Below are 12858 nucleotides of genomic sequence, written 5' to 3' on the forward strand. Positions count from 1 at the left end.
CTACATCGAATGCTCCCTGAGGCGCTATATACATTGTAAGGGAAATCATAATGCAAGGCATAAGGAATGTGAGTCATTTAAAAAAGAAGTGTTAGCCATAGAGAAAGCTCATGCTGAACATCTAAGTATTAGCCAGGCAAAAAGACTTTTGTTTCCAAGACCTCAATATAGTGAAGTAGTAAAAAGTGGAAAATCTAATATAAAAGATCTATCTAGAATACCAACTTCAAAGTCAAAGCTTCAGCTATCCCCTTCTGAGCTTGAAGACATTCAGCATCTCCGCCCTTCATCCAAGAAGGCCCCTTTGTCCCCTCCCGCATGGGGCCTCCTCTGGGCTTCTGGGAGGTCTCTCGGGCTTCTAATGTAGAAGCCTCACAGGCAGCTTCGCTGCCTGATCTGGGTATGTCCCAGAATGACACCTTGTTCAGTGCACCGCATAAGGCTCAGGTGCACGCTGCAGAGACGGTGCCTCTTAGAAATAAGAGACCCCGTACTCCATCACCATCTCCACCTATATCCCCACACCATAGTAGGGCTCCCAAGAGAGGAAATAGCAGGTCTCTTGAGGATCTGCCAAGTTCCTCTTTGAAACAAAGACCAAGACCAAGTCTTTCCAGACCAGCCCAATCCAAGTCCAAAAAGTAAAAAAAAAAATCTAAAAGTAATTAATGGCTCTATGTCAGTGGAACATACGAGGTTTCCATTCAAACAGAGAACAGGTCCGGGTACTTTTCAAGGAGCATAATTTAGCTGCCCTTTGTTTGCAAGAGACCAAACTTGGTAATGTTTCTCCTAACTGTGGACAGAACTTTATTTTTCACAGATCTCCACCAGCTGTAGGTGAACGTGCTCATGGTGGTACATGTATTATTGCGGCCAAGTCACTACCACAAAAAGTTATCAAATTAGACTCCATACTGCAAGCTTGTGCAACACAGATTTTCATCAACAATTGGGTTACTCTGTGCTCTCATTATCTAGAAACTCGATTGGTGGACAGAGCTGGCAATCCAAGACAATTAAAGGTTGAAGATTTGCAATCACTTTTAGACCAACTACCTCAGCCTTTCATTCTGATGGGGGATTTCAATGCAAAACATACTTTTTGGGGGGAAGGTAGGTGTGATCACTGTGGTCTTATAATTGAAAGATTAATAGATTGCAGTGATGTAGTTTTAATGAACGACGGTTCTCCTACAAGGTTTGATGTAGCCCATAACTCCAGTTCAGCAATTGATTTTACAATATGTTCGTCGTCATTACGATTAGACTATAAGTGGTCAGTGGATGAAAATCTCTATGGGAGCGACCACTATCCCATCCATCTTAAGTATGTACAAAATACACCCTCCCCATCTTTACCCAAGTGGAAGATAAAGGAGGCAGATTGGCAGCTGTACGAAAAATCTACCAAAGTCAATCGTAAGGCCAATGAATTTCCTTGCCCCTCAGCTGCCTACAAATATCTCGCTAGTATAATGATTGGAGGGGCAATGATGTCAATTCCTAAAACATCAGGGAAACCCCGTCGTCCACTGGTACCTTGGTGAAATAGTAAATGTGCCTTGAGTAGGAAAATTGCAAGAGCTAGTTACAAGCGATATCGAAGGCGTCCTGTCTTGGTTAATAGAATAATATACAAGAAAAACCTTGCCAAACAAAAGCAAGCCTTTAAAGAAGCAAGAAGGGAATCCTTCATTAAGTACACATCAAAATTAAAGTATAACTCGCCACTTTCTCTGGTTTGGGATAGAATCCGTAAATTACTAGGGAAATTTTCCCCTTCTCCTTTACCGATTTTGAAAATCAACTTGGTAGTTATATCGGATGCAAGAGAGGTGGCAGAGGCTTTTGCTCGGCACTTTTCCTGCATTTCAAGCCCCAGTCACTACTCCCCTGAATTTCGCAATATTAGAAACATGATTATAGTTAATCCGCCTGTTTGTTCTAACTCTGATGTTCTAACTCTGAGGCATATAACCTTCCATTTAGTATTGTCGAATTCGAATATGCCTTATCTTTGTCCTCTCCAACATCACCTGGAGAAGATGATATTATTTATGCCATGATTTCTCATTTACCTCTGGAGTCAAAAAATTCTTTGTCAATGTTTTAAATGAATTCTGGTGCTCAGGGACTTCATACAAGTTGTGGAAAAACTCTTGTTATAGTTCCTTTTTTAAAACCCGGAAAGGACCCTAGTCATCCCAAAAGTTATAGGCCTATTGCTCTTACCAGCTGTGTCTTCAAGATTTACGAACGAATGGTGAATTTTCGTCTGATATGGTTATTAGAAACAAAGAGCCTGTTGTCGAAGAGGCAATTTGGCTTCCGCAAGAATCGTAGTACTTTGGATCCCTTATTATGTCTCACACGTGAGATTCAGAATGCTTTTGCAGTCCAAAATCAAACCATTGCAGTGTTCTTTGATCTGGAAAAAGCATTTGATACTACCTGGAGGGCAGGTATTTTAATGCAGCTGGTTGAATGGCGTATTGGTGGTAATATGTTTAATTTTGCCAAAGACTTCCTGTCTGACCGGTACCTTAAAGTTAGAATTGGCTCTACCTTCTCATCAGAGTATCTTCAGGAAGAAGGCATTCCACAGGGGAGTGTGCTTAGTCCAACCTTTTTTAATATTGCCATTAACGGTTTACTTGAACATCTCCCTATTGGAGTAACTGGTCAAGCATTCGCGGATGATATTGTTGTTATGTGTAGTAGAGCTACTGTAGTTGAAGCTTGTACTGAAATTCAGATTGCAATTAATGCTGCTACTACCTGGGCTAATAGTAAAGGTTTCAAATTTTCTGCTGAGAAAACTAAAGCTATACGTTTCTGTAGAACACGAAGAAGGGAAGAGATTCCAACCTTATTTTTAGAAGGTTCTATTTTGTTGTATGAAGATGAAGTAAAATATTTAAGAATTATTTTTGACAAAAAATTGACTTTTGCTGAACATATAAATGAGACTGCAGTAAATGTTAAACAACAGTGCAATATTCTTAAGTTGTTAGTAACCTGAATTTTGGAGCTGACCGTACTATATTAAGAACTTATCAGGCCCTATGCTTGAGTAAGATTGATTATGGATCTCAGATTTATGGTTCGGCATGTAAGACCTTGTTAGGCAAGCTGGATGTAGTACACAATATGGCATTGCGTATTTGTACAGGTGCTTTTAAAAGGTCTCCTGTTGAGAGCCTTTATGTAGATTCTGGTTTTCCTCCTCTTTTCATTCGGAGGGAGGAACAGGGTCTCCGATATTTGTCACGAGCACTAACTTCTCAGTCTAATCCAAATTTTAAATTTTAAGTATATAAAACATCCTGTGGACAGAGCACCAACTAAACCTACATTGCCTAAGCCCCTTGATTAGATTAAACATCGGTGCGAGTTAGATTAAACATCAGTGCGAGAGAGGTAGGCCTTATTCCTCCACTGGTTATGGAAACTACATTTTCCAAATTCCCTCCTTGGTGTAGGCCTCCTTTAGATATTTGCCAAATTAGAGACAACAAAAAGATTAGCTCAAGTGTTCAGCTTAAAAGTAGCTTCTTGGCCCATGTTTCTGAGCATAGTAACTCGATTGCTGTATATACAGATGGGTCAAAATCAGCAAATGGAGTTGGATGTTCTGTCATCGTCGGTGAGAGAACAATTAAAAAAAACCTCCCTATTAACTTTTCCATTTTTAATGCTGAGATTTATGCTATTTTTAGTGTTTTAAAATTTATTTTTAGTACAGGTAGCTCTTGGGACTCATATTATTTATTGTGATTCCCAGAGTTCTCTAGCTGCACTACAGAAGTTGATGCCATCTAATCAACTCATTCAAGAGGTGCATGATTGGCTGGTCCTCCTGCATTCTCGAAAACACATCAGTGTGAAGTTTTGTTGGGTTCCCTCGCATGTGGAAATTGTGGTAATGAGCTGGCTGATACAACCGCTAAGCAGGCAGCTTCCTCCCGGGCTTCCCACTCTGTGAGGGTTCCCTGTGAAGATTTTAAACTTTTTATTAAATCATTTTGTAGGACTAAGTGGCAGAATCACTGGTCCAACTTAAATAACAATTTAAAGCTGAAATCGATCAGACCTTTTCATCCCTGGTCACCTTCTGTTGGGATGGATAGAAGATCTAGTATAGTTTTAACACGCCTGCGTATAGGGCATACATTTTTAACACACAGGTATCTTTTAACTAGTGGAGCAGAGAGGCAGGTTCCTCAATGCTCCAATTGTAATGTTGGCATTACAGTGAGGCATATATTTGTTGACTGTCCTCTTCATTTTAATCTTAGACGTCGGTTTGGTTTCACCAACAAACCTTTGTCAGATATTTTAGGAGAGGGTGCTCCCACAGAAGAGATTTTTAAATTTCTTAAGGAAATCCATTTGTTTTATGATATTTAATTGAGTATTTTAATTTGAATTTGGTTTTAATCATTTGATTTAATTATATAAGTGTATCTTCTATTAGTAAATATATCCAGTTGATATATATGCGCTGAATGGCCTTTGGCTCCAGCACGTGGCAAATGGCCACAAATTTTATAAATTCAATTCAATTCAATTATTCCATGTCAACCCTGACATTAGCTGCCCAGAAGTTTGTCCCCTGCAGAAAAACATATACCGACAGGAAGAGTTCCACCCTCTGTAAGCAAGACTACTGCTGTCCACTTCTGTCGGATCAGGGGAGTGCATCCTGATCCAGACATGTATTTTTATGGCCGTAGAGTCCCATGTATATTACAGGCACACTTCTTAGGCCTAGTTTTTGACAGATTGACTTGGGTCCCCCATATCAAACATATAAAAGCAAAGAGCCTAGAAGCTCTACACATCTTGAAGGTGCTTTCTCACACCAGTTGGGGAGCTGATAGAAATCTTTTACTAAAGCATCATAAATCTTTAATCTTATCAAAGCTGTCATAAGGTTGTGAAGTATATTCTTCAGCTTCCTCATCTAACTTGAAAATTTTAGATTCAGTGCATCATTCAGGTATTCGTATAACCACAGGAGCTTTCTGTTCATCACCAATATCTAGTTTGATAGTTGATGCTGGAGAGATGCCCCTTGAACTCCATTGCCAGTCATCATTACTTTGGTACTGGTTTAGAGTGCAAAGACTAACCAAATCGCTGGCATTCGCTGTGGCAAATAGAAATATTTTAATGGTTTTTACAAAATTCATCCAAGGTATCCCACTCCTTTTAGCTATAGAATTTAAAAAATCTTAGAGGATACAAATATTAAAACATTTCCCATTATTCCCTTTATGTATCCCAGTACTCCTGTCTGGAGGCTACCTGATGTGAAATTCTGCAGATACTTCAATGGAGCAAAGAGGCATAAATCTGATGAGGAAACGAGGGCAATATTTTTAGAGCATGTATCAGAGCATATAGATACATGTTTTATATTTACTGATGGCTCCAAGTCCAATGCCGGCGTTGGATATGGAGTTTTTAGCGAATCTTTTAACCGAAGAGGTGCACTTCCTTCTGTTGCCTCAAACTGTACAGCTGAATTGTATGGCATCCTAGTAGCACTGGAACATATTGTAACACTCCCAGTGTGTAGCTACACAATATTTTGTGACTCCAAAAGTGCCTTACAGTCCCTGGAATTCTCTAATACTGATCATCCCTTGGTGTTGAAGATCTTGCAGCGGATCTTCTTGCACCAAAATAGAGGGAGCATTATTTCATTTTGTTGGGTTCCTGCCCATGTAAACATATCGGGAAACGAAGAGGCAGACAAGCTAGCCAAATCAGCAGCGCAAAGTTTGGTACCAAGAAAATGCCCTGTTCCATATTGTGATACATTCTTTGATATATGGAAATCCGTCCAGCATTTATGGGCACTTCAGTGGGACAGAGTAGGCCCCAATAAAATGAAAGAAATTACTAGACACACCCTTGGAAATATGTCCTAATACCAAGGAAGTGGGAGTTTGTATTGTGTAGATTACGTATTGGCCATACGTGTCTAATTCACGGCTATCTGATGGATGGGGAGAATGAGCCCTTCTGTAACGATTGCTTAGTTCCACTTGACTGTTAGGGGACTGCCTGTACTTAACTTGGATGGGGAGGCAGATTGACGATCCATAGCTAACAAACACAAGCCAAAAAGGCAGATAAAAACAGAACGCAAAAATAACGTGCAGCTCTCTTAATGGCTATCAAAGGAATGACGACCCTGACGCTACCTTCGCGGTAGCAGGGAGTGAGCCGTAGCACGGCTTCCCTTTTCTAAGGGGGTTTGATGTGGAAAAGGCTAATTGGAGAGGCTGCTGTGGTAGTGTTTTCCACTCGCCCCAGATTTATACCGACACCCTTTTAGAAAGGGTGAGCGAGTCAGAATATTCTGGCATGTCCAATTTAGCAGATCTCTGGTATTTTAGCAATAATTTACCTTAGAAATAGCGCTAAAGGAACGTATTTCACGGAGCGACACGGCTTCCTCGCCCAGAAATAGATTTTTCCTACGTCAAAATCCCTTTTATTAGAATTTTATTCTTTTTATCAAAAATATATTTTTTTAAGCAAATTTATATGTATCTCCTTAAAAAAATAAAATTATTTAAAATCTTGTTTAACATATTATAAAAGTTAAAAGATCACACTTAGTATTCGGCGTTGGTGACCTTGGTAGTTGTGACGCCAGAAAACCCACAATCTATCAATCATCATCGCTAACATTGGGAGTAATGTCCTCGTCACTAGATGACCAACCACCATCAAAATGAGGACTTGCGACATGCTCCCGATCAAGCTCTAACAAGTAATCGTCAATGTCCTTTGGTTCGAGGCCTCCCAAATGCCTACGAATGCCCCTCAGGACACCCCGATGCTTCCTAGGGATTATAAAAGGCACACGAGACTCACGTTGTGGTGCTTTAACACTTTCGGCCACACAGGGCCGCATGGAACAGTGTTGAGGAGCGAGGTCATCTTGGGTGCTTGGTCTCTTGCCAGCATCCAAGTCCAAAATACACCTCACACGATCCCTCCCGAGAGATAAAACACGCCTTTTGTGCTCCATTCAATGTTTGGACATCTCTACGTACATCTTGTATCACCACAAATACTCAAACTCTCGCAAAAGTTTGGCAAAACATGATTGCTGCAAAAGATCGCTCTCGGACGATGCATCACTGATGCTTACTGGTGCGAGAAGAAGACATTTCGCGCATGCGCACCTGAGTAACGCTTGTAAACAAAACAACAGCTTGATCCGTGAGCTCCCAGCATCCCTCAAGGCGCGTGATTCAAAACTTTTTGCCTAGTAGGCCTATAAATATTTTTCTGTGAAATTTTTAAAAAACTATTTAGCGTCGACGTACCATACGTCGGTTCGGCACCCGACAGACAATTTTCGTCGACGTTTAATACGTCCAATTGGCGTTTAAAGGGTTAAATTAAAGGGGAGAATATATAGGAAGAGGAGTAGAAAAGTATTAGGTCCCACTGTTGTGTTGAATCCACAGTAGAGACAGTAGGCATAAGAGAGCAAACACTAACTGCAGTGGATCCCCCCACTTCATGAAGGGTTTGGGATCAGGAGGACAGCGATCACTAGAATAACATTGCCATAGGGAAGGTGAAAGTTTTAGCACCCTTCCAAAAGATAGTAGAGTATATGGATTCATTACAGTAAATGTTGTTGGAAGATAAACATGGACGATTTGGCTACTAAATGTGTATACAGTTCTGGAAAATATATCCATTGGAAAAAAAAGTACTAGGGTATATCCCAGCACTTTACATCAGAATGATTCACCTTGAATTTCAGATGAGATGCTGGATACAATAAGGAATAGCTAAGGGTAATGAACACCTTGAAGGACCATAATACATATATATTTTATTAACTGCAGAAATCTGCATATGAAAAAATATGTATATGGGGATAGTTTTTGAAGTAATGGTTACAAAAGTGGCTAGAAAATAATAGAGTATGTAATAGGGTAGTAAAGCCTGATAGAGACAATCTAAATTTGGGACCAAATTTATTAATGTATGTGTTGGAATTAAATTGATGCTGGAAGAATTCCTTTCCAAGTACTAGAGCCCCTACCATTTTTTATGAGATACAGAAAAGCAAATCTAGATAGTGATCACTAATTTAACATTACCACAATGAAGGTGAAATGTTAAGCACCCAGCATAAAGATGGTAGAGTAAGCAGTTTAATTATAATGAAGTTTGATTTAGGTAAACATGGCGTTTTGCTACCTAGTGTTAAAATAAGAGTTGAGAGTTATGGAAAATATATTTGCTGGAAAAAAGTACTTTTGGTGGTATGGGGTATAAAGCAAGTATGTTAGGGTGCCATAAGACCTACGCCATAAAACCAGATCGTCGATAATCGGGAAGTGCCTGTATATATTAAGCGAAGTGCTACATGTGGGTTTTTGTCAGTTTCAGGCAGTGCTTTTGCCTGCCAATATATTTTGAAGTCTGCTCATTATTCGTCATTTCCAGTCACTCTTGATTTACGATGCTCATAATTCGTAGTTCCCAGTCATGCTTAACTTCAACCCTTGTTGTTTACTAACTGGCAATATTTGCTTAATAGTATTTTATAATAAACTTGAAGGGTCTTGAGATATCAGTAGTTTCCCAGTTATACTTAACATAGGATTCTTTCCAGTTTTATTGGAATACATTTATGAGGATCTACTTCCAATGGGTATTACTCTGCCGATAATGATGTCACATTACAAAGCAGAGAGGGGCTATGAAAAGTGCCCTTATTTTAAAGGATATTTTATTTTTTAAAAAATTGATATACATATTGAAAGATATTTTTAAATTGATATTGTAAACAGTATTCCAATAGACTGTATGATGGTTTATGTCTTCTCACACCACTACCTGGTGATGTAACTTAGGAATTTTACTCAAGTTTATGATAACAACAGACATAATTTGTCTTATTTTTAATATTTTATTAATTTGTTGTAATAATGAGGCTTGTTTTTCAATATTTTTGATATTTTATTAATTTTCTGTTATAAGTAGGTTTGATTTTCAATGTTTTATTATTAGCAACAATAATTATGCCTACCCCTTACAGTAGTACATACTACATGCCTAGCCTAGCCTATGGCTCTCAATCAACCATTGGTAGTGTGGCTGCATAGGGCATACATATGTCAGTTATTGTACTACAGTATATATAATATATATATATATCTATATATATAATAAAGTGAAAAAGTTCACCGAATACCGTATATTATTTAGCATTGAACTTATCTAATTGTAATATATGTTTAATGATTTGAGTAAAAAGGCAAGATTAGTGTAATAACTGGTGGCCAAGAACAGATTAATGTGTTTCCAGTGATTTCTTATGGGAAAAATTCATTCAGATCTCGACAAAATCGCATCTTGTTGCTGCTTCTTGAACGAATTAGCATCGATGTCTGGAATGCTACTATATCACTACATATATATATAATATATATATATATATATATATATCTATATATATATATATATATCTATATATATTATAATATAGTATAGATATATAATTTTTTTTTTTTCCATTTGTAGTTTTCTGCAGTTCTTAGCAAAATTTATACTGTACGTATTGGGGTATGAGGTAGCAAGTTGTAAACTTGCTATCTCATATTCCAGTGCTTTTGTAGCAGAATGATTCACCTTGAAGATCAGATGAGAATTTGGAATACAACAAGGAATACTGTAAGATAATAAATGGCCTGAAGAAACATATTGTAAATTTTTGTGTAGAAATGCAGAAAATGAAAAAACTATATATGTATATGTATGGGGTTGGTTGTTGCTGTAATGGTTGCCAAAGTATCTAGAAAGTGAAGGTAGAGTGTATGTAATGGGGTAGGGATGCTAGTAGAAGCAAAATAAAGATAAATGTTACTAAATAATGTGTTGTAAAACATTTTTGTGTAGAAGTACATAAGGAAGGAGGCTGTAGTAACAGAAACCCAATAGATGATTCAGCGTGAATCAGTAGTGAAAGAGTGCAATGATGATTTTTCTTAGCTAAAGAAGTGCAGATCTTGATAGTGATCACAAACTTCATATTGCCTCAATAAAGGTGAAATTCTAAGTGCCCAGAAAAAAGATTGTTGATCAAGCAGTTTTAATACAATGAAGTTTGATTAAGATAAACATAGCATTTTTTTTAGTGAGTATTGCAATACAGTTAAAGTTATGGAAAGTATATTTGGTTGAAAAGAAGCATTAAGGGTATAGGGGAAAAGCGAGAATGTACTGGGGTATGGCATAGCAAGTTTACAACTGGCTACCCCATACCCCACTACATTTATAGGAAAATTATTCCCCTTGAAGTTCAGATGAGATGTTGGATGTCAAAAATTAATGAACACCATGAAGTGACATAATGTAAATTTTGCATAAAAGTGCAAAAAAGCTATACATGGAAATTGTTATAGGTATATATATATATTATAATTATATCTTATATATATATATTATATATATATTTATATATAGATATAGTATATATAATATATAATATATATACACATATAATATATGCGTGTGTGCCTGTGTGCGTGCGTGTGTATTATATATATATATACTACACATATATATGCATATATTTACATATATATACATATATATTGATATAAGTATCAAAATGATTGCAAAATTGTCTAGGGAGTGAAGGTAAAGTGTGTGAAATAAGGTAGGAATGCCTAGTAGAAGCAAAATAAAAATTATGAATGTTATTTATTAATATGTTTTTAAACATTTCGTTTGGACGCACATCAATAGGCTGTAATAATAGAAACCCCAATAGATGATTCAGCTGTGAATCAGTAGAGAAAAAAGCCGATCCACCCTCCAAAATCGAATTTCGATCTGGTTAGGTGGATAACTAGCCTCGCCTTTTTCTGGAGAGCTAGAATACAATCTAAAGTAATGGCAAGACCGCCCAGGCAACGAATCGGTTGGGAAGTCAGCCATTATAATGAGAAGGATCACAGGAATCCCAAGCCTAGCCTACCTTCCAAAACCAAATTTTTGGCCTGGTTGGGTAGGCCAGGGTATAGCCCTCACGTCAGGATGCCAATATAAAAGTAAAGCATAAAACCAATATAAAATAAAACATAAAACTTGATTAAATGCTAAACTAACCATCAAGACTACTACAATCAGTATGAGGAACTAATTGAAAGTCGTCATGAATGTTATGAAACGCACACGGGTAGTGATGCGTGTAATGGCTGACTCGGGAGCGGCGTCATGCAGGGCTCCCGCTACATAACAACGCCGAAAACATTCTTATAAAAAGCATCGCTACCCTAAAAAGTGCAAAATTGATAATTGCAGTACTCAACATAGATGAGGGAGTCTCCTGACGCTCAGCCATCACAAAAGAATGCAAGAAAGGGCTTCTACAAATCACACACACGTATAAACACAGAGTGCTATCAAAGGAATGAAGGAGAAGACTAATTGGCGGGGTACCTCTGGTAGTGGTTTCACACCCCCTAGTATCCATACCGACACCCTATAAAGGGGTGAGCGAGCCGGGTATAACCCTGGCATTCCATATAGCTTTTTCTCTTGTATATTTAGCAATATTTATACCTTAAAAATGAGTGCTATAGGAGCATTTCACTGGGTGACACAGGTCACTGCCCAGAAATAGATTTTTCCTTTGTCAAAATCCCTTTGTAGCTAAAGAAGAGCGAGCAGCTCTGGATAGGGATCACTAACTTGACATTACCACAATAAGGGAGAAATTTTAAGTACTAAAAAAAAAGATGTAGATTAAGCAGTTATACTACAATATACATAGTATGTTTATGATAAACATAACATTTTGTTAGTGAGTGTTGAAGTAGAGTTACAGTTATGGAAAATATATTTAGTGTAAATGAAGGTTTAAGGGTATGGGGTAGAAAGGGAGTACCTACTGGGGTATGGGGTAGCAAATTGTAACTTGCTACCCCATATCCCGGTACGTTTATAGCAGAATGATTCTCACCTGGAAGTTCAGATGAGAAGTGTGATACAGAAAGAAATGTCAAAAGGTAATGAATCCCTTGAAATAACTTAGTATAAATTTTGCATAGAACTGCAGAAAAACTATATAGATATATATATATATATATATATATATATATAGATATATATAATATATATATATATATATATATATATATGCAGAAACCAGGTACTATGTCGTACCTCTAAGTAAATGGGGATACAATCCACAATGAAGTAAATTCCTCTTGTAGTTTTAAAATATATATTACTTGTATAGGATTAAAGCTTTCGACCATCAACTGTGGTCTTGTTCACTAAAGTGTGATATGTCACCTCAAGGAACTGACAAGAAAGAGCACAAGCATTTGAAAAAACAACGGTTAGGAAACAAGCTAGTTCAAATTATGAATGATCAGGCGGTTGAGCCCTCGTTCTTTCCAGAATTCGTCTTGATCTTCGTGGGGAATGTTTCTATTGTCAACTGCTTGTTCTATGGTGGTTGGGTGGTTAGTAGGATAAATGACCTGAGTGGAGTAAACAGGAGAGGAAGCAGCATCGTTATTAGCACATATATTTCTAAAGTTTGAAATTTTCCCTTTCCTACATATCTCCTCACAAATAGCTGTATTTTCTGTAATGCCAGTATTTCCTGCAAAGGTCTCGTTTAATGAAATTAACGCCCCTTCTACTACTCGTCTCAAAGTCCGGTCGTTACATGCAAAAACAACCTTTGTACCTTTAAAATTTATAGCGTGGTTTTTCTCCCATGTATGTTGCGCAATTGCACTGTATGAACTTCCCCTTCTGCAAGCAGCAACGTGTTCTTCCCTTCTC

Source organism: Macrobrachium nipponense, chromosome 32 (genome assembly GCF_015104395.2).
Source record: "Macrobrachium nipponense isolate FS-2020 chromosome 32, ASM1510439v2, whole genome shotgun sequence".
In the NCBI taxonomy this organism is placed as follows: domain Eukaryota; kingdom Metazoa; phylum Arthropoda; class Malacostraca; order Decapoda; family Palaemonidae; genus Macrobrachium; species Macrobrachium nipponense.